Source organism: Delphinapterus leucas, chromosome 10 (assembly GCF_059928025.1).
Source record: "Delphinapterus leucas isolate spDelLeu-1000000601 "Yukka" chromosome 10, BTC_Dleu_Yukka2, whole genome shotgun sequence".
Lineage (NCBI taxonomy): Eukaryota > Metazoa > Chordata > Mammalia > Artiodactyla > Monodontidae > Delphinapterus > Delphinapterus leucas.
In genome coordinates this window covers 35,289,132-35,312,368 of record NC_143138.1, presented here as the reverse complement: position 1 = coordinate 35,312,368, position 23,237 = coordinate 35,289,132, and the positions used below count along the sequence as shown (strand labels likewise).

At 48.1% G+C, this 23,237-nt stretch overlaps 1 protein-coding gene across 1 annotated transcript in view; it reads left to right on the top strand.

Moving 5' to 3' along the window:
* Nucleotides 1–4,821: 4,821 nt before the first annotated feature.
* Nucleotides 4,822–23,237, top strand: part of DAAM2 (dishevelled associated activator of morphogenesis 2) — a 113,537-nt gene continuing 95,121 nt past the window's right edge. Inside the window, exon 1 of the mRNA XM_089918789.1 lies at nucleotides 4,822–5,500. The gene's annotated coding sequence lies outside the window, so the exon portion shown is untranslated. The remainder of the gene's footprint in view (nucleotides 5,501–23,237) is intronic.

The window sequence follows — 23,237 nt, the reverse complement described above, 5'->3', positions numbered from 1 at the left end:
AACCAACAGGATGTGTGTGTGTGTGTGTGTGTGTGTGTGTTTGTGTGTGTGTATAAATAGACAGGCAGATAGATTTTAAGGAATTGGCTCATGCAGTTGTGGAGGCTTGATGAGCTCCAAATCTGACGTGGTAGGCTGGCAGGCTGAAGATCCAGAGAAGAGTTGAAGTTCAAATCTGAAGGTTGTCTGCTGGCAGAATCCTGGAGGTCAGCCTTTGTTCTATTATGGCCTTCAAAAGCTGATTGAATGAGGCCCACCCACATTATAGAGGTTCCCCGATTTAAATGTTTATCTCATCCAAAAAACACCCTCATGGAAATATCCAGAACAATGTTTGACCAAATATTTGGACACTGTGGCCCAGCCAAGTTGACACATAAAATTAACCATCACAAACACTAAGCTTCAGAAAGTTACCTGCTATGCTGAGCTCACACAGCAGTGAGAGGCCAGGCTGGGGATTTAACCAGCGTCTCTGATTCTAACACCTGAGTTCTTTCACCATCTTCTTTAGCCCGTGTCAGTAAATTGGGGAAGGGCATCTGTTAATCATCACATTGATTGGATGGCTACTCATGGGATTCTCATTGATCCTTCACAAGGTTTTGGCTGAGTGCTCCTGGGATCTGTGTGGTATAGACTAGGAGCTCTGGCCCTGGGAAGTGGGCAAGGAGGGACCTCTGTAAAGCCTACTTCTCCCACGAGTCAGCTGGGCCTTGGAGGTACATGCTTGGCTTTGGAAGCAGGGACAAGCTTGCTGAACTATTTGAGGATGCCTCTGGGAGCAGCTGGAATTTTCCAGATGAGCAGTGTGCTGCACAGAGCCTCACTGTGTGTTCAGGGAACATTCCCGGGATATGCAGGTGACTGACATGAAGAAAGATGGAGCCACCCCCAACCCCTGGGGCAGTCTTGAGAATAGGAGATTACCACCCCCTACATTAGGGTTCTGTGTAGCATAGTGTTGGGGGTAGGGGCTCCATCTTTCTTCATCTGAACCAGATGATCTTGGAAGGGGCCCTCCCACTTTACAGATTCTTCAGGGCTCACCAACCTCAAAAACAGCCTCTTAGCATTGAGAGCCACATATTTTATAAGCTTTACCTGTTCCTCTCCCCAACAGAACCCAAGTAAGCTCACCTGGGGAGGGATGGAGACACGCCCCCTCCCCCAGACCTGGAATATTCTTCCCCTGTTCCCATCGTCGCCCACTACCTCTAAGTCTCTGGCCCTCTCTCGCCTCATCTCTAATACCTTTCTTTCTCTCACTTTGCCTGGAATAAGCTAACGAGGATATTCTAAAAGGAGTTAATTCTACAGGGAGTTAACGAGGCTATTCTATTTCTCATTAGGTGTGCCTCTTCATTTCTGTTGTGTCTGCTCCTGCTAACTTCCATTAATTCTGCTACATTTCCTTCTGACTGTGGACAAGTAGATTGGCCTGTGGGGTGATCTGCACGGGAGAACGATCACACCACAGCTCCTGATCCTAGAAATGAGTCAGTCACAACGACCTCTTATGCTTTAGTCACTTTCCTGCATCTTTTTTACACTAATCATTAAAAATAGATACCATTTATCGACTACTTGCCATATGCTGGGCAATATAGACAAAAATAGTTAGAAAAAGCAGGATTTAAGTTGAGAGGAAAATGGTGGTTGGAAAGTAGATTTGGGCGTAGAGACAATCGTTGACCTTCCCAGACAGTCGTGGAGCCTGCGGTGGGACTCAAAAGAAAGGAGGAGATCACAAGAGGAGAGTCGGTGATGGGCAAGAGAAGGTTGGTGGCTGATAGATCCCTGGGAAACATCCACATCCAGGTGGAAGAAGGGAGAGAAACCGCACAAGGGAAGTTATGCTGGGAAGATGTCCCTGAGAGAGGGGAGTGCTTCCAGAAAGGGGTGGCATAAACATCTCCAAGGACGTGACAATGAAGAGTGACAAGACCAGATTCAACTAAAAGGCCATGTGACCTTAGAAAGAGCAACTTTCTAAGGGATTCAGGGCAGGATGTCAGAGTATAGCTGGAAGGTGAGAGGGATTCAGGGTGACGATGGGCTGGACTTAATTCCCCAGGTGGGCTGTGACACTTTCTAGTTCCAGAATTTACTTTCAATCTCTTTCATCTTGGTTGAATTAAATAGAATTCATGCCAACTTAGGGGTAATAAGGATTCTTTGTTGGACTTTGTTGTTGGGTCATGGACGTTGTTGCAGAAAATACACAGAACTGGAGTCAGAAGAACTAGGTTAGGATCCAAGGGTCCCTTATTTTGTTGACTGTGTGATCTTGGGCAGGATATTTATCAAATCTGGCTTCTTTTCTTATTTAAAAAATGGAGGTTATAGTGATACTGCTCCAGATTGTGAGGTTCACAGGAGATATATATGAATGGGCTTTGAAAACTATAAAGAATGATGTCAGCATAAGGTTAAAAAGAACTGTCGTGCTTATGAGCTAATGCTCAGGAATCGTCACAGTACTATATTTTGGTGGATAGATGGGAGTATATCAGGTAAGATTATACTTGGCTCTAGAAAACACAAGACTCAACTATTATAACTTGAACACATAGGAGTTTTTCTCACCTGACAAGAAGTCAGAGGAAAGTTCAGCCACTTACGGATGTCATCTAGGGCCTCAGCTCTTTTACTTTCCCGCTCCGCCATCCTGAAGTGAGTGGCTTTTTTTTCGAGGTTGCAAGATGGCTGCTGTACCTCCAGGCATCATATCTATGTCCTAAGGGAAGAAATGGGGGAAGGAGGAATAGCGAGTGTCAAAGGGGCATGCCATCTGAATCTGACTTTTTTATTTATTTATTTATTTTTTGCGCGGTATGCGGGCCTCTCACTGTTGTGGCCTCTCCCGTTGCGGAGCACAGGCTCCGGACACGCAGGCTCAGCGGCCGTGGCTCACGGGCCCAGCCACTCCGCGGCATGTGGGATCTTCCCGGACCGGGGCACGAACCCGTGTCCCCTGCATCGGCAGGCGGACTCTCAACCACTGCGCCACCAAGGAAGCCCCTGAATCTGACTTCTTCTTAAAGAGTCTTTGTGGAAGCTGACCTCTGCCTTCTGCATGCCAATCTCACTGTCCAGAACTGGGTTTCATAGCCATCTCTAGCTACAAGGGAGTCCGGGATGGTGAATATTGGAGGCTTCCAGTTTCTTTAGCTGAGGAAGGCAAGGGAGAAGGGGCTTGTCAATGGCTTTTGGAAGCCAATGTGCAGTGTCCACCACAGAGCAGAGCTCACCCTGCCAATGGAACTTTGATGTGAGGAAGGGGATGGAGGGATGTGGCAGTGGGTATGATGCTCAGGAGGGCAACTTGACAGTGACCAAACAGCAGGGCTCTGGGCCCTCTGTGGCTTGGACCAAAACATCTTGGCTGTCTCCCACCGACAGGCCCAGCCCCACGGCTTGGCTCTTTTTGGCAATCAGCCCTAACCAACTGCCGCCAAAGGGGTAAACACATTCCAAGTCCTCGGGTCTCTGCTGCACTGTAACGTGGTTAGAACCACACCCCCACCTGGGCTAACAGGAAGCTCACTGGAGTTGTGCTGTTTTCGTGATGATTTGTGGTTATCCGTGCTCATTCTCCTTAATGGGGAGTTGAATACCTACACACTTACGTTATCCAACTGTACAAGCAATTTGCATCCCATGCGTGTCATTTTTCAGTTCATTCTCCAGTCTTTGGGAACCATGTAGGATAAGGCATTACACTCTCTTTCTCTCCACTCTTCAAAGATGGCCTTTAAACCAAGCCATTTCCCTAAACCCCTTCAGCTAGATGGAGAAACAGATGACCATTAGAATCCAGACCTAGAAAACTCTACCTGGGTCAACACCCAGCATGGGCACCATCCGCTTGCTCACTCCTGGGAGCGTGGGGGAAACAGAGAAGATCCAGACTCACCCTGAGGATGGTGTCCGTCATCGAGGAGACAGTTGTTCTTAACTAAGGCAATTTCCAGTCCAGACCAGCAGATGGATCACAATCACATTTAAGAAAAAAAATTAAAAGCAATTTTTAAAAGTATGAATAAGAGCTATTGTAAACGGCTCAAACTCTGTACGTAAGCAATGAAGTAAGATGAACTGACTGGTACTGAGTTGGAAAAGCTATACAGAGGCAGGGAGTGTGGAAAATAATTTAATAAAAAGAAACTTTTTTTTCACGCACGCACTCCCAAAGAAGAAATGGAAAAGTTGTTAGGGTGTGGACCAGGGCTTCTAATTAGCTGCTCTGTTATCCCCTTTCTTGCCCTAGCACCTTCCTGGCACTTAGTGTCCCTTGAAGGTACTTGGTCGAAGGAGAAGTCTCCCCACCCACCCCCAGCACCTGACCTCCCAGCCGGCTCAGACCAGGGAAGGAGTGAGGAGAAACCCACCCACCCCCTAGGTCACCACTTCTGCCTCCTTGACCCTTACATGTTTGCAAAACAGAGGGAGCCCTGAGAAGGCTCCTCGCCAGCGTTGGAAACAGCTACCCTCATTATCTGCCTTGCCCTGCCGGCTGCGCTCTCCCTTCCTCCCTCCCCTGCTCTCTGTCTGAAAGTGTGAAAATTACAAATCCCAAGGAACTGCAATCAGAACTCTACCTAGGGAAAATTCAGAGTATCCTTGCCATAAATATCCCGCTCCAAGACGCCTGACGTCAGAGCGGGGCGGGCGGGCGCGAGGCCGGCCCAGGGGGGGCGGCGAGGTTTCGGTCGGAAGACTGCGAACTCAGTTCAGCGCGGAGCCGGCGCGGCGGGCGGCGGGCGCGCAGCCGGGCGCGGGGCTGCGGGAGCGGCGGACGCGCCATGGGAGCCCCGGGGTAAGTGCGGCCGTCCGGCTCTCCTCCCTGCTTCGCGTCCGGGGGCGGGGAGACCGCGGGAGACTTTCCGGGGCACTCCCCCACTTCTCTCCCCCTCTACTTTCTTTCCAACGCTTAAAGGGGATTGGAAAGGCAGCGGCTCCACGGGCTGCCTGTTTTGTTTCTCCAAAGTGCTTGCAGGAGCCGCCGAGGATACTTGAGTGGGGCTCCCCGGGCCTGCGTGCGTGTCTGCGCCGATGGGTGTGATTTGCGTGTCTGTCTGGATGGGCACATCTGGACACAGGAAATGTCTTTGGAAAACTTAAAAAAGTTTGTGGCTTTGAAATCTGATTCCTTGTTGTCACAAGTGGACAGACATAGCCGGTGCCCCCCAAACTGACAACTTTTTGGTGGTGGCTTTTCCCGGTTCCTTCGGGTGATTTAACTCTTTACAAGCCCCCGGCTCCCACTTGCAAGCCTGGCTCCTGGCCAGCAGGCTGGGCAGAGGGAACGGGGAGGTTCTTGTTCTCAGAAGCAGTGGGACTTGGGAGAGGGAAAGAGCATCCCAGGAAAAGGGTCCTGAGTGGGGAATCCCAGCACCTGCGACTGCTGCCCATCCATCCGCCTGCTGTGGCCCTGACAGCGCCGGGCATTGCGGCTTTGACTTAACCGCGAAGGAAGGATCTGGTCTGGAGACAGGTAATTGCAAAGGGAAGGAGGAGGAGGTGGTGGCCAGGACCGAGGCTCCGTGTCCAGCCCTGCCGGAGAGTGGAATGGACGTGTCTGCCACATGTGCCCACGGTGGGGGCCGTTGAGGGTTTTCTGGGAGCGCCCTGGTGCCCCAAACAAGATGCAAGCTCATAACATAAAGAAACATGTCTGAGCTGTGGGGTGGAGGAAGGGGAGCGGTGGGGGAGAGGGAGAGAGATTTTTATCAAAATTGAACACAGATTTTTGAGGTCTGGGCTTGATTTAACTCTTCTCTCTCTGCCTTGGCCACTTTTCCACAGTCATGTGGTGGATTTGCAAAGTTCCTGGGAAGGTGGGGAGGAAAAAAAAAAAAAAAAATCACACCTCTCCAGGAAAGAGGCCCTGGAGATTTCCCTTAAAGCCTACAAGGGAAAGAGAGCAACTTCCCATCTTTAAATAGTTTCAAGTTTTGAGTTGCTCCCCGCCTTTCCGAGTTTGGTGTCAGTTTCTTGGATTTCTCTGAAAAGTTGGCAGAAGGAGGGAATGGATTTCCCCTAGGTCGTAGAGGGGGAATTGTGCACTACTGAGTGTAGGCGGACGTGGGGCTGTATGGATCCACCAGCCCTGGGTTGCCCAGTGCACGCACTGGATGCCAATAGTTGTTCCACAAAGAGAGCTGTTTCAGCTTCATCCCGCGTCTCTGGTTTTGTATTTTGCAGCAGAACCAACCTACAATGTTTGGGTGGGGGGAAGATTACTGGACTCTCCCTGTGTCCTAGAAGAAAGGAGAGAATAACAATAGAGGGACAGGCAGGAAATCTGGATACAGAAAGGACCCACAGGAAGTCGAAGATTTGGGAAGGATTTTAGAAATTATACAAATTGACCCCTAGGGAAGAGCTATAAAAGACTGAGCAGACTGCAATGTCAGCTATAGACTCCTTTAACTTCAGGAGTATGTCTTCAACTTGAGTGCAGAGAAGAAGAAGGAAGTCGCGCTAAGGACCGTGTAAACAAAAGTGCGTGTGCATGGGTGGCGGGGTACCCGCGAGATGCACGTGTAGGCGCTTGTTTCTGTATTGGTGACTGCGTGGGGGTGGTCGTGGCCTCAAGCCTGGAAGTGGCCATTTCTCAGTTGCTCTGGGAGCTGCATCGACCCCCATCTCTCCCTTTTTTAAAAAACAACAACAACATCTGTGCCATGATTGTCGTGTTCCCTGGTAGTTGCACGCTGCGGCTCCTAACTCCTAGCTGAGTTTACAGAGCTTTTCGTCCAGACCCTCAGAGGCGGAGGGAATACTCGTGCCCCCATCAGGACAAAAAGAGGAGAGAAACTTCTCCTGGGCCTTAGAACTGAGAAGAGAGTCAGGAGTTCAGGAAGGGGGAGTGTGTGAGGGGGGTGACCAGTAGAAAGGCCGGTGGAGGTGGAGGTTTTTAGTTTTGGTGAGTGTAGGGGAGGTTGAAAGACTACTGCTTTCTGTGGGAAAATGTCCCCTCCCCAGTCTTCTTTCCCAACCCCCTGTCCCCAAAGTGTTTTGACACAAAACAGGTTAAACTTTTGCCATTACTGAAGAGCCCTGGATCCAGAGGTAAAGAAGAGGGTGGGGCGAAGTATAGGCGGTCAGGAGGGTGCAAAGATCATCAGTAGGTCCAGGCTGGCGTCTTTCTTACGGTGCAGCTAATGGAAGTAATGATTTAAATATTCCCACTCACTCCCACCATTTACAGATAGAAGGCTGAGTACCCAGGGGTGGAGGGGACCCATCTGGGAATCTAGGGTGGTCTCTTGTCCCAGCACAGGACGCCTCGGGGACAGCTGAGGGTGAGATCTGGGCTCTCAACTCTTTCAGCACCCTCTCTGGAGGGTCAGTGGAATCCTGACCCTTTTGAGTTTGCTCCGGGGAACATTTCACCAACTTCAGACCAGGGACGGATTCTCAGGCCGCTGACTCTTGGGCTGATATGGAAGCCTGCTCATTGGCCCTTCTATCAGCTCAAGCTTCTGGCCCACACTTTGGTCATCTCTGAGATCAGAATGCGTAGGGTGCATTCTCAGGCTCTCCAGAAGGTCCAAGGGGCAAAGGCACCTGACAGAAAGAACCACTTGGGGGATGTCCTTGGCTTTGACAGCAGATGACCCTCTAAATCTCCACAGCCAGAGTCTCTGTGTTCAGGGACTCTGTGTCCTTCAGCTCTGGATTTCAAATGCAGCCTGGCACCACAGGAAGAGTACAGACATCAGAGCAGTCTGCCCTGGGAGAGAACTGGTAACCTGGGATACGTTACTTATTCTGTCTGAGCTTAAACCTCAGTTGATATTTACCTCACGAGGTTGTCACAAACATGATATTTATGCAAAGGGACTAAAACAGAGCTAGGAATGTTGTAGACCCTTAATAAAGGGAATCCCATAATTTTATTTTCCAGGTTTTTAGCCATCAGGAGCCCGTGTGGTTTGGAAAGGACCTCTTGCCAAATCTGGCTATGTATTTTCCATTATTGAAGGCCGTTGGGTGGAGTTTCTAGGGCTCAGGTCACCCTTACTTCCTCCCTCTAGAAACATCGGCTAGTGGGGATTATCCGGGAGCATGGCCGGTTCGTTAACCTGAGGGGCGGGAGAGGGCACGAGGCATCCTGGATATCTGGTCTGGACACCACTCCTGTGTTTGAGCTCTTGGGAGGGAAGAGGGCAGCAGAGCCAGTTGTATGTGTGTGGCTGGGGGCAGCGGGTGGGAAGGTGGGAGGGGGACAGGAAGGTCAAGGACCAATGGAGTCTTGAAGGACAGGCCCGAGGTCAGAGGCAGTCACTGCTCCTCAAGCGTGCTCAGGTCAGAGTGAGAGGGGAGAAGCTGATGGGTTGTAAAACTGGAAGCTTTAGCCATCTGTAAACATCTTGGTGGGCAGGGGCTGGGGAGGCTGCCCCCTCCCACATCGGCGCGCTGTCTGGTGGTGTGGTGTGGCTGGTCCAAAGGACGGAAAGAGCATCTGATGTGGAGAGGAAAGCAGCTGCAGGTTCTCTTGGCCCATCTCAGAGCCTCTAAGTTATCCTTCAAGTTGACATTTAAGACTTTGAAGATCGCATTTGTTTCTGCTTTGTCCAAACTCTCTTTAACCATGGCCTGGGATGACTTTTCAGCTTTTAAGAGGCTCAGCCAGTGGCCAGCTTCTCTTGAGATGGCCCAGATTGGGGGTCGGTGAATTCCTCACTCCTGGCACTATCTATTTCTCCAGACTCACTCCTCACATTTTTTCTGGTTTGTTTGTTTTCTTGTTTCATTATGAGGTTTTAAAACTGCACCATCCAAATGCTGTGCAGTGAGGAAATGCCTTTTCTTTCGACCCGTGGATCATCATGCTAGTGCTGGGTGAGACTTGTCAGACTATGGGCGTTAGCAGGTGTTGTGGAGTTCTTTCTGGGTCTCCCCCTCAAAAGAAAAGAAAAAAGAAACCTGGGAAAAAGAAACTCGAAAGAGTTTGGTAGCTCTTTGAATCCTGGCTGAAGAGGAGCTAAATTATTTGTAGGATGCCCCACGGGTCTGTGCAAAGAGCTTCAGAATCAACAAGACCCAGGTTTGAGTTCCGGAACCGTCGGGTCACAAGCTGTTCAGCCTCTGAGTCTTCTTCATCTGTCAAATGAGAACGAGAGGTGTTCTCACATCCCAGGGTTGTTCTGAAGATGAAATGGAATAATATATGGGAAGAACCTAGCACACTGATCAGTGCTCAGCAAAATGGTAATGTCCTTCCCTTTTTAGTTCTAAGCCCATGAAAGTACATGGGTTTGGACATTTGTCCATGAGTCAGAGTAAATAAGCCACTTATTCAAGGCTTCACAACAGTGCTTAAAGGTCAGCTATCCCTGCCTGGAGATGGAGACCTTCACTGTAAAAGTGGGGCACAGATGTGCGCTCCCCATGCCAGACAAATGGCAGTCCCATACGATGATCTACTAGAAAAAAGGAAAGACCACCAGGTCACTTACCCATAAACCTGGGCTATTAGTGAGCTACGCGTAGAGCTTGCTTTAGAAATCCCAAACACTGTCTTGGTCCAAAGAATCGAGGTCAAAACAGGGGAGGGAAACCACTGAGGTAGGACCAAGCATTAAAACTGAAAAATAATGGCACGATGACAATAATACCTGACATTTGTATAGCAGCCTACAGGTTGAAAAGCATGTGGCCTCATTTCATCCTCATAATAATCCTGTGAGATGCGTGTTATCCACATTTCACAGCTCAAACTGGGGGCTTAAAAGACTTCCCCTCACAGGGAGATCAGCTCGGTGCTTTGTGACCACCTAGAGGGGTGGGATAGGGAGGGTGAGAGGGAGACGCAGGAGGGAGGGGATATGGGGATGTATGTGTATGTATAGCTGATTCACTTTGTTATAAAGCAGAAACTAACACAATGTAAAGCAATTATACTCCAATAAAGATGTTAAAAAAAATCATCTTCACCTTTCAAAAAAAAAAAAAGGCTTCCCCTATTTCACACAGTAAGTGGAAGAAACAGGAGGTAAGCAGCTACCCAAGCAGTGTGGCTCAACCCCTCACCTGGGAAGCTTGTAAAATTATTAGTGCCCGGACCCCCACCCCCACCCCCACCCCCACCCCAGGCCAATTAAATTAGAATCTCTAGGGTGGGAGGGCCCAGGCACTGATTGTTCTACAAGCGCCCCAGGTGATGTGAAGGGTAAGTTGAGAGCCACGGGTCTAAGGGAATCGTGAAGAGGACCAAGGTGAGGAGTCAGGGTATCAAGCACAGGTGAAACAAACAACCAAATCATTGCTAGGATTTAAGCTCCGTGAGGGTGGAGACTTGCGTGGTTCTCTCTCTACCCAGAACCTAGAACGTGCTGGGCGTAAGGTAGACACTCGGTGAACGCTGGCTGAATGAATGAACAAACTACTCTAGATGGGGAGCCGACAATTTCAGCAGCCAAGTCCAGCCTGTCGCCTTGTCATGTAAGTAAACAAGCCTTGTATGTTATTGGCATATAGCCATGGCGTTTCTTTATGTGTTGTCTGTGGCTGCTTTCATGTGAAAAGGGTGGAGTTGAGTGTTGAAACAGAGGCTGTGTAGTTCGCAGAGCTGAAAATATTTACTGTCTGGCCCTTTAACAGAAAAAGTTTGATGGCTCCTGCCCTGGTTCTCAGAGTGACCAGAGCAAGGGTAGCTTAGGGAGGGCTGTTACAGTCTGGTGGTCAAGCATACGGATTCTAGAATCAGACAGACGTGTGTTTGAACCCTGTCTCCGCCACTTACCTGTTGTAAGACCTTGCATATTATTTCACCTCTCTGAGCCTCAGTTTTCTCATCTGAAAAATGGGGAGGATAATAATACGGACCTCACAGGATGGTTGTGAAGATTGCCAGCCCCTGGCCTAGAGTAAGCACTCAACAGATGGTAGCTAACCCACCTGTGATGGCTGTGGTTGTAGTTCCTGGCAACTACCCAGTCTGAAGGAAAACTAAAGTCAGAATCTAAATCTAGTGTCACGAACAGAATGAAGGATGTGGCAGGAAAAATAATCAGTCGGTAGGTTGGTGGGAGGGAGAAGGACTGACGTGAGGCTTTCGAGGTAAAGGGGGTCTTTTTAAGACAACACAGGTCAGGCCCCCCGACATGTGAGTGAGGTGCTGTTTGGCTGACGGCTGTGTCAGCCGGTGACGCCCATCATCCCTCAAGGGTTAACTTAGGCTTTATTGCACTGAGTCTAGTCACAAGCATGTCCCACCTCTATGCCGTTGTTTGTAGTTCGTTCTACATGGAAGACCTTCCCCCAGTCCTCATCTTCCTGGGCTACTTGCCCTGCCAGCCTTGCCCAGGGGGCCCCTTTGCTCCCAAGCTCCCTTAGCAAGCCTCCCCGCCCCCCCCAGTCACCCCTCCCTTTTCCCTCCCACAAACTTAAACTGCAGCTCTGATGTAACATCTAATGCGCTGCGTCACAGTCAAGGCAGGACGGAGTCTCTGTCTTCTGCATGTTTGGAGCGCATTAAAGCCAGATTGCATTGTAGAAGCCACACCTGGTAGCCAAACAGTGTCAATTAAACCCTTGGTTCAACTCAGTGACAGCTGAGTTAACTCTTGGGGAATCCATCTGGGACTTGCCCAGGAGCAAATCCCTATAGCCAACCAGATAGAGAAGAGCGGTCCAGTTTATAGACTCCGTGGATCCTTTGTGTCCTCATCCCTCTGCGCTACGGTGGCTCCTGCCCTCTGGAACACCTCTCCTAAGGAGTAGCCAGGGACGGGGAAAGAGGGAAGAAACTTAAAACCAACTCTTTGACTTCTTGTCAGCAGATGTGGTGAGCAGTTGGGTTTTGGCTTCTCTGGGCTTTTCATGTCTATGTGCCAAAATAATTGCGAGTTGGCTTGGTGTGGTCAGCTTTCATTAGCACGGTAACAGAGCGAGGCATGGTCACAGATAATAGCAAACAGCAGATAATTCAGAGCATTGCCATCCAGATACATAATTCGGTGTTGTATAATTTTTATGGATTTTAGTGGCAGATTTATGTTGGTGGCAAATATATATTGTATATGGAATAATATTAAAATTGTTATTTTCTAATGATTAAGGAGAAGGCATAGAAGAATTTCAGCCTTAAATTAAATATTCCCTTTGAGCAATCCCAGATGGACAATTAGAAACTGATTTCTAAAGGGGAGGGAAGAGAGGGAATGAAATAGTATTTTTATAGAGCTCCCCGCTATGCACATGGCACTGTGTCGATAATTTTTTAAAATAATTTTTAAAAATGTATTCTTTATTTGATTTTTCAAAATTATGACAGTAATTCTCGCTTGCTTAAACACATGAATCAATATCATGCAGAGATACAAAAAGACAAGTAGAAAACGAATAGCATCTCCACACCCTGGGAATTAATGTTTATAGTCTAGAGTTAATCATTCCCTATCTTTTCCTTTGTTCATACAAATACTACAGGTGTGTATACATGTATGGTGAGTCTTGTCTGAGTGTTTTTCACCGAGATGGAATCTGTGTATATTACTCTGCAGTATACTTTTCTTCCCTTTGACCATTTATCAAGGTTGTCCCTACGATGGATGGAACTCTTTATTTTTTTCTGATTTCTTTATGCCTAGACCCACACAGCTCTATATATCAGTATTTGAGGTTATGCCATTCTTGTAGCGAGGTTCAATTTTTTTTTTTTATCAGTCAGTTGTTAAACGTGGTTTCATCCTGGGTGATCACCAGTTTGGGTCCCTGAGTCTGACATATCAAGCATCCGTCACCCAGGAGAGCTGAGTGATTGATGTACCTAGTCTGTGACCATCCTGGCTATGGCTGCATGCTGTGTGTGGCCCTCGTTTGTCCCCTAGGGAAGCTGTTGAGCCTCAGGCCCTGTGGCTGCCCCCTCCTTCTCATCCGATTCAGTCTTCCCTCCTTGGGTCTCCTCAGTCGCTGACTATGTAGGAAGAGCAGCAGGAAGCACCAAAGACGGATACGTTGGACTGGAGGACAGTGTTGATGGAGCAAGTCAGGCAGTGCAGGGTAATGGTCGGGTGTGTGGACCCTGCGCTCAGATCAGCGCACTGCACCCCTCGACCCCGCAGGACTGAGTCCCAGCGACAGGCTGTGCTGGCAGTGGCCAGCCCTCTTTGGAATTGCCTTCGCCGAAGAGAACCGCCCCAGCGGCAGTCTCTCTACGGGGTCACCTGCATTCAGTGACCAGTGGGGCCCCTCTGCCCCAATGTGGGGAAATTCTAAAGGGCATCCCAGCTTCAGGGCTCCCCAGGGGGCCGGCTGAGGCCTTCCCTGAGGCCGTCTGGCAGCTGTACTTCTCCCTCTGCCCAGTGCCACCTCCTACCCGAACCTCCCACCTGTGAGCGATTGATTCCAAGAACCCTTCCTACCTGCCCCAGAAGTTTTACTTATTTTCCGTGAAATTGTTTTGGAAGAGTCCGTTGTTTTCCAGATACTTGGTGGTGGCTATGTCAGAATATGAAAAAGTGCATTTTTTCCTTGTGCTCTATTTTGTGTGTTTTCTAGGTGCGATCCCGCTGATTTCTCTACAGATAGAGTTGTTCATAACTGGGAAGGCTGAACAGATATTTTGATTTTATTGCCAAATTTGTATTTGCCCCTGCTCCCTGCCCCAAACCCCCAATGCTAGGCTGAGAGGTGTGGGCGTATCAGGTTGGAAGCATGACCAGATGGCTTTGTTGGCATCCTGCCTGGAGACGGGCTGGACAAGTTGCCCTTTGGGAATTCCTCTCTATCTTACCAGTGCTTCTGTTATATAAAGGGGGTGGTCTCAGGGGGCTCTTCTGGCCCACTGGGAGCCACCTTCCTGCCTGTATAGGTATTCACATCATGCCTGCCTGTGTCTCTGCCAGATCTGATTCGTCCTTACGGGGGTGTTTGTTTCTTACTGCTTTGTCCCAAGCAAGGGAGGTCTTTGGTGCTGTGTACTGAACATTCCACCTTCCTGATTATGTACACTGATCGGCTGCCTGAGCGCCAAAGCAAAGCTTGCCCGCATGATGGATTCCCAATGGGCCAGACTTGGGGACACAGACTCACAGCTGATGTCTGACCCCGTTCCTGGGCGTCAGTGTCAACGCTCCCTCCCTCCCTTCCTCTCAGACACCACAGACCCCAGCCTCAAGTTCCCTTGATCAGGCAGCGAGGGAAGGGAGTGATTCCAGGTCAGTGGGAAGATCCCTCAGTATCTCCACAGTGCCAGAGGCAGCTTTGAAGTTCGTTTGAAGCAAATTCAGAGTTTCTGTGGACTTTGGGCAGTGGACTTTGGGCAGTAGAAAGGCCAAGCCATTTTAACTCTTCTTTGCCCTTTTTTTTTTTTTTTTTTAATCTCCATCAATATATTTATCAGTCTGTTCCCTATCATGTGACATTGGGCTGGCAGCTGCCCAGAGAGAGCTAGGAATTGCCTCTGCCTTTCTGAGACACTCAGTTGATAATTTACCATTACCACTGCCCTGAACAGAGGTGATGTTATTGATGTCTGTGGGCTGCCTACATGGAAGCTGGGACTTATAGCTGATAAACAGACCAGACTTCTGAGTAGAAAGCTGTGGGTCAGAGCGTAGGCACTGGCTTCAGATTCTGGCTCCACTACGTGTTAGCGGTGTGGCCTTGCGTGAGTTACTTCATCTCTCTGTGCCTTAATTTCTTTATCTGTAAAATGGCTTGTTATGAAGATAAAGTTAATGCATGATTTGGTAAAAAGAAAAAAATAGTACTTGAAACCATGGCTGTCGCATAGTAAGTACTAGGAAGTGTTAGTGATGATATGATGGAGAACAGGGACCCAGCCTCATTAGCTCTGTTGGCCCCGCATCCTGCACGATGCTCGGCCCAGAGCTGGGGCCCGATGAGCATTTATCAAGTAAAATGTGCCACTGCCTTTTGCCAAGTGTCTACTGCCTGCTTAGTCTGCTCAACTCTCTACCAAAAAAATATGTTTTACATTTAGAATGTTTATTTCATTTAAACTTTTTATTGAAGTTCGACATGATTCAGAAAATACAGCTTATAAGTATATAGCTCAATGGATTTTCACACCTGTTTAACCAGCATCTAGATCAAGAAACAACATTCCAAAGCTCCCACCTCCCCCATTCCGAGAAGTCCTTTGTGTCCCCTTCCGCTTACTCCCCTTCCATAATCCTAACTTCTAACAGCAAAGATTACTTTTGCCTGTTCTTGAACTTCAAGTAAATGGAATCGTACAGCGTGTACTCATTTATGTGTGTCTCCTTTTGCCCGGCTGTGTGTCTCCTTTTGCCCGGCATGATGTGTCGATGACTCCTTCCCATTGTTGTGTAGTATTCCATTATAGGACTATCTACACTTTATCCACTCTTCAGCTGGTGAGCATTTGGGTGGTTTCCAGGTTTGGGGCTGTTGTGAATAGGCCTTGCTGTGAACACTCGTGCACTTGTTCACGGGTAAAGATAGGAATGCTTCTCTGTTGGTGTGTTCCTGGAAGTGGAACAGCTGGAACCTAGGGAATGCACGTGTTCAGCTTTAGGAGATATTGCCAAACAGCTTTATAGAGTGGCTGTACCATGTTTTCCACTTTCTGTAAAGACGAAGAAGGCGTTTTAACTTGGTAGTGTAGGGGCTTGAGGCCTGGTAATATCCTGGGCTTCCTGAAATGTGCATATCCTCCAAGCTCTTGGTATCTGAGAACTCACATGTTCTAGAAATCCTCGGGGCGGGGTGGGGGGGGTGTAGGCATGTCCTTTTTGCCAGGCACTGTACTAGGTGTTTCACTTATACTCCTTCACCAAATCCTCGTAACCATCCCATGAGCTGAGATTGGTGTTATTAATCCCTCTTACAGATGAGGAAACAGGCTCAGAGCAATTGAGATACCTAAGATCCTACAGGAAGAAACCTGTCAGAGGATGTAAAACAGGTGTGCCTGCATCTAAAGCCATTTTAGGATCTGACGGTGAATCATTTTGGTTTGGTGCTGACACCGGAGAGAAACACAGACCCTCTAGAACCTGTACCAGCTGTGGGTGGTGGCTATGAGAAGACGTTCTGTGAGATGGAGCAGAAATAAGGCAACTCAATGACCTTGGGAGGTCAAATTGTTTTCCTGCCCAGGGACAGCTGGAGAAAGTCATAACTTTCCTGGAATGCAAGGGCGACCATGTCATTTGCTGTGTAAACCGGGACTCTTTCAGGAGCGAAAGGGCACTAACTGGATAGGACGCTGGGAAGCAGGCGTGAATTGGGACTGTCCCAGTTTTGCTCACCCCCCTGGAAGTCTGAGCGGGCATCCCTCTCCTGGTCAGTGGGCTGTACAGGTTCTTTTAAACTCTTTCAGAACACTGTCTCTCTGGACTCTGCCCTCATGTGATGTACTTCTAGTCTCCTCTGTTTATCTTAAAAATGAGTCTGGTTTTCTTCTTCCCCTCTATACAACATTCCCCGCTCAGATGGGGCTCTGACAAGGTGAGCTTCCTTTAACAGATCCTGTTACCACTGAGATGCATTTGCCAACGGAAGCTTCTAGAAGTCTAGGGCTGTGCCGTAGTCACTGTGGTATCTGTGGCACTTAGCCGGGTGACAGACACAGAGTTAACACTCCAGGAATATTTGACTGTGTGTGACATTTATCCATGTGCTTGTTCGTTCATTCATTTATTGTTCATAAAACCAGAGCTTAGTTTAGATTATATCCTCTTTTTTTTATCTGATGCCTATTCCACTGGTCCAGAAAGAAAAGCCAGTTGTGCGTGTGTATGTGTGTGTGTGCGTGCACACAAAGGACAAAGAATAAAAGGGATCAACTTAATGAGTAGCAAACGCATCGTGGAATTTGATGTCAGGATCTAGCTTTGAATTTCAGCCATCCACTAATGAGCTGCACTGGCTTAGATAAGTGATGTAGCAATTTAGCATTTCTGAGCCTCGGTTTCAGCCATGTGTGCGGTGGGAACGACAGTAATGCCCGGGGTAGAGGAGTGAAGTAAATCTATGATGCAGGGTATAGGGAACGTGCTCAGTACACTGTGAAGTGCTGTGTAATTCCTAGTTGTTAGTGGTTGTGGTGGTTCAACAGCTATTTGAGAAGCACCAGTGGGAGGCGCTGTGTGCTGAGGCGGGTCCTGTGGAGTGCATCCCCCTGAACAAAATCTACACTCCCTCCAGGGCCTCTGGTCTCTCAGTGAGGCATCAGCGCATACGTGGCAACCCCATGTGGCTGGGAGCTTTTATTAATAAACGAGGAAGGAATCGGCAAATTCTTCAAGGTCTTAGGGTTTTGATGTGGATGTCAGAGATAAGGATGCAAAGGATAATTAATTTCTCATTAAGCCCACAGCTGCATTTTCACCAGAGCGACAGCAAGCAGCATTTAAGGGCTTATGTGTGTCCTGCAGTATCTTTGGTATAGTGTGGTGGCAGATTTCTGGGGTCAAACTGCCAGGATGCAAGTTCAGATTCCACCCTTTATTAGAATTGTAGCCTTGGGCAGGTATTTATCCTCCCTGAGATTCAGTTTCCTCATCTGTAAAATGGTGATAGTAATAGTTCCTACCTCCAAATGAGGACAAAAGTAAGACTTGTAAAGTACTTAGCGCAGTGCCTAGAGCACAGTATGTACTCCATAAACCTATGTTATCATTGGCCAAATAATTTGTTTTCCATTGGAATACGAGGTACTGTATGGTGCTGATGCAATACATAGAGAAGGGAAGATTGTTTTGCGATGGGAGATGATGTCAGGGAAGGCTTCGTGGAAAAGAGGCATCCCCAAGGTTGGCTTCTTTTACACCCGGAGCAAAAAGGCAAAAAGTTTATGTCCATGATTACTCTGTTCTTAAAGCTCAGAGAATAAGATTTAGCGTGGAAGAAATTCCTTTCCTTAAGAGACATAAGTTGAATGCCTACTGGAACTTTGAAGTTGAATACCGTGTGTTCCCTGCCCTCATGCACTTCCAAACTGGTTCATCCATCCTTGTGCCAGGGACAGGGGATATTAAGATGAGTCCTCCAAGTACTAACGGTGTTGTCGAGGAAGGATCTAAAAGTGAAGAATACTATCCCATGTCATCAGTGCCGTGAGTGGGAGATGCTCAAAGTTGAGAAACTTAGATTCCATTTAAGAGTGTTTGGGAATGTGAAGAAGTTATGGAATCTCCTTCCTAGTTTCTGTTGTGATGATAGGATGGTAAATACATGGTGCTTCCTGCAGCAGGAGGATAGACAAATGGTTCCTGTGGTTCCTTCGGTGCGTCTGTGATGTTCGCATAGTTGTGTGTCTTACAGGTAAAGGGCACAATGAACACACTCTGAACTTTTCCTAGACAGTGTTGACAGGGTCTACAGAAATGCATTTCTTACGTTGCCCAGGGATTGTTGGCATTTTTGTTTCATGGGGTTCATCTCTAATGTTATGACTCATTTAAAAAATCTCTATCTCAAAGCCAGTTTGCAAGAGGAAGTCTTCCCTCTGGCTCCGGCCACAGCCCCTCCTCCCTCTCCAAGTTTCCTAGTGAAGAAGTGATGAAATACTATCCAACTTGTTCAAACTTTTATAAATTAAAAGAAAAAATCTTTTGGTTTTTCAAAGCATGCAAATGCAATTCTAAGACTGCAGTGATGCTATAGAATAGTAAACATGTGAACAAATGTTCAACCTGACTCGGAATCAGGGAATTACCGTAAACTGAAGTCTTAAGGAGACAGCCATTCCACGCTCATCAGATTGCCCCTCCCCCATTATACTCCTCCCATTGTATGTAGAGCTAAAGACAACTCCCATTCACTAATGGTAGGAATTAAATTGGGACGGACACTTTGGGGAGCTACTTGGCACAATCCAGTAAAGTTGAAGATATACTTACCCTACGACCTAGTGATTTCATTCCTATGTAAGTCTAGAGAAACTCTAATACATGTGGGAAAAAAAGACATGTTCAGGAATATTCATGATGGCATGTTTTTTTTAAGAGCTAGAAAATTACCCAAATGTCTCTCATCAACCAGAAGACTGATTACGTCATTTGATTTGTATGTACAATGGAATACTACAGACTACAGTGAAAAATGAATAGACTGTGCTATAGGGATATAACCCCAGAAACAATATGAAGTGGAAAAAGCACGTTGCGGAAGAATGCCATTGCTGTTAAATCATACAAAATAATATGCTTTTATTTACACATGTTTACCTGTGTAATTAAAGTGTAAAAAAAACCCCATTATTTTGGAATAACCACCAAATTCAGAGAAGTGGCTCCCCCTAGGGAAGGCAGGAAGGAAGACCAGGGAGGGGTACGCAGGGCTTCCATTTGTATCTGCGGTATTTTATTGCTTGTGATGGCTACACACATGTTTATTATCTACATTTTGTAGAGAGGTAAAATATTTTCTAATTGAAAACAAGGTAATTTCTAGAAATGGGCACAAACTCCTGCTCCATCCCCTCTGCCTGTTGGCAGACACACTGTAGAGTGACTGTGAAACTGCTCTCCATCTGCTCCAGGTCCATACGGGAAATTTTAGGTAGATGTGATCGTCTTCAAATGGAACGTTCTCCAAACATCTTTACGGACCCCGTATGCACACGGTATTCACTGGTTTTTGAACTAAAAATCTTGACCTATTTTTTTCTGACTTGTGGGTTTGTTGGGATCATATTTTGATATGTTGGTAGAGATGCAGAACAGGGCCATAGTAATAGAAACCAAACAGCAGCTCTCTGGCTCATTCTCTAGCAAACTGCTGGAGCCTCCTCTCATCCCATCTCTCCCTTGGGAGTTACTGGGCTCCCTTGCTGGTGCTGGCAGGTGACCATGGCCACAATCCTCACATCCCTTTGATAAGGACGTGGGACCAACATTCTCAAGTATTTCTGACTGCCTGGGTTGGGGAGGGGGAAGAATCTCCCTCTCTGAGGGCTTCCCTGGTGGCGCAGTGGTTGAGAGTCCGCCTGCCGATGCAGGGGACACGGGTTCGTGCCCCGGTCCGGGAAGATCCCACATGCCGCGGAGCAGCTGGACCCGTGAGCCATGGCCGCTGAGCCTGCGCGTCCGGAGCCTGTGCTCCGCAACGGGAGAGGCCTCAACAGTGAGAAGCCCGTGTACCGCAAAGAAAAAAAAAAAAAAAAAGAATCTCCCTCTCTGCACCATAACTGCCTGGTTTCAAATGAAGTTCTCCATCCCTTCTGAGTCCCATCCATTCAGCCCTGGCTCTGTTGCTCTTGCAAAAGTCCTCAAGTGGGAAAGCACCCACCCCTGGCAACTGCTTCACTTTCTTTTACTTGACAATGAAGCCCTGCTGACTTCTTCCCTAGGTGCCTGTTGAAATGCAGTCCATCCATCTCTTTTATGTGCCCTCCTCTTTTCTGCAGCCTCCTCTCCCTTGGAATCTGGTCCGGAGCTCAACCCCAGTGACACACACCGTGTTGGCCTTGAGTGCCCTGTCCTGTGTTGTGCAGCCTCTGTCCTCGACCGTGACCGTGAACCTCAATGCTCAGTGGTTCTGCACCAGTGAGCCCCCTTCTCTGGCTTGCGTGGTGCTTGCACTGGGGACTGACGCTGGGGGTGGCTTTCCTCTCTGCCTGCGGCTTATTTATACATCATATAATTCACCTTCATTAAATGGGAGAAAGTTGCACAAAGCTGGGAGCTTTGGGGAGCAAATCCTAGGTACGTGGTGGCTCTGAGAATGGACACTGTAGTGCATATCAGGCTCTGGGCAGGAAACAGCTGGCACTCCCCAAAGAATTGAACTGATAAGAACGTAATGAGAGGGCTATTTGCAGAGAGATGAAGGGCTAAGGAGATGGTGAGGCACCCAGGAGCCGACAACAGCAGGAAGCTCTTAATACTGTTACTCCTGAAGGGGCAGGGGGGAGGACTGGTGTTATCAGAGCCCTGTGGCAGCCGGAGCTGAGGAGGAAGGGCTGCTTGGCTGGAGCTGTGGCCCTAGAGGAACACAGCCCCTGCCAGAGCCATGGCTTAGCAGAGGGACAGTAAGGGAATAACACCTGCGATCTCTCTCCTCCCACCCTCCAATCCCCTGCTGTTGCTTCCAACTGTTCGAGTCCCACTGGGCAGCAGAAGCTCAGGAAGCTGGGTGATGCATTCTGGAGAGGCCAACCTTCCCATTCCCCCCCAGGGTGGGATCTTGGCAGAGAAGGGCAGGGAATGGAGGCAGAGGGGCAAGCAGAGAATAGGCAGCACCTTGTATATTCCTATGTGATGTGCAGTCATCGTGTAACTAGAAAGACCAGGTGTAATGAGAAGTCCCCTGTGATTCAACCTGTAATAGCATTCGGGCGGTTTGGGCTATGGTTTGGGGGACTGGTTGACCCCTGGCTTAGATGGGTAAGCAAGGAAGGAGGTCTGGGAGGGAAAGGAACTGAGATTCGTGGTCATGGGTCATGTACTTCGTTCTGTGCTTTGAAAAGGAAGATGATTTGAATGAGACTCAGGGATTGCTGTTTATCATGCTCCAGGTAGTAACCATACGTTAAAATGATTGAGCTTGGTGGTCTCAGGTGGCAGGTTGTCTTGAGACCTGTTCCGAGCCCAACCCAAGTGACACACACCACGTTGGTCTTGAGTGCCCTGATGGATACGCATGTGAGGCTGAGGACGCCCTTAGCTGGAACTAATCTTCCTGGAGTTTTCCTCCTGGCTCCAGTTTCATCCACATCACTCATTACCCTCGCCCTGAGGCTCCCCTGAGCACATCTCACCTGTGAAGGCTGTGATAAATGTCAGAGAGGGAGCCTTGATCGAATGACCCTAATTGCAGAGACATGGTCTCTAAACACTGTGGCAAGGTACAGAGAAAGGAGAAAATAACATATCTGAACTCATAGGGGTACAGGGCCTGCCCTGGAGAATTCCCAATCCAGCATGTACATGCCAAAGATAAGGGGCACCTGCAAAGCAACATATCAAGAGAAAGTTCACAATATACAAACAAAATGTGTACTTGGTAAAGAAGGGTAGGAGAATAGAGCCATTGAAGTTGGTGGGCTTTGGTAGCAGAGAGAGTAATAGCCCTCTGACCTTGGCTAAACATTTGACTTCTCTCAGCAGGCCTCAGTTTCCTTATCTGTAAAATGGGCAAACTAAAGGTCTATTTCTCATTAGACAGCTGCAGGGGTTACATGGGAACATGATGTGAAGCACAGGGCCTAGCACACAGTAAAGGTTGGCTATTATCAACATCATTATTATTCCTGAAGGTCAATGCCAGTCACCACTTGGAAAGAGGAGTGAGGATTCCAAGATTCCAGAAGACTTGGCACCCCCTTGTGTCTTTTAATTGACCTAGTTCATTGCCCTATTCCAGCCAACCTCACAGGCCTCAGTTCTTTGACTCCCACTCATGTCCCGTCAAGGGTGACATGGGTGCTTGTGGACCTGTCCATCGGCTTGGTCCCCTCTAGGTGGAGAATCGTGAAATGTTCAGGAGGAAAAGTATGAAGGGTCATCTTGTCTCGCACTTCCCAAACCACATTTGATAAACCACTGGGTTCCCACAGTGGCCCTGGGAAGAAAGTTCTGTGGTTAAAGAAGTTGAAGCAGCCCTTCCATCTTTGCTCTTCTTTCTCTCACGGAGCTACAATGCTCAGAGAAGCACTGCAATCAAAAACTGATTTCACATTGTTTAAACTAGTACTCTCTCAATTTATTTATCTAAAGAGGACTTATTCCATGGGACGCCCCACAGCACTAGTGTTTTCAGGCGTATATCGGTTAGAATTTGTGTTCAGCTACACGGTACAGAAGCCCAACTACATGGTACAGAAGCTTAACTAGGGTTCTTTACTTTTCTCATTTTTAGGACAGCAGATGCAGTCCTGAGTTGGCAGAGTGCCACCACAGTACCATGAGGAACCCAGGCTCCCTCTATGTCTCTACTTCAGCTTTCCTTAGAATGAGATTTTTGCCTTTGTGCTCACTGCCTCTTGGTTACAGGATGGCTGCATCACCACTAGCTTCACATCTGCATTCCAGGCAGGAAGAAAGAGAAGGACAAAGCACAAAAAGTGCATGTCACCTAATTGTTTCTCTTTAACAAGCTTTTCTGAAATGCTTTTAACAAGCTTTTTTTTAACCTCTAGAAACTGGTTAAAACTGTGCTAAGGAGACTTCAAACTAAAAGGGAGTCTGGGGGGCTTCCCTGGTGGCACAGTGGTTGAGAGTCCGCCTGCCGATGCAGGGGACACGGGTTCGTGCCCCGGTCCGGTAAGATCCCACATGCCG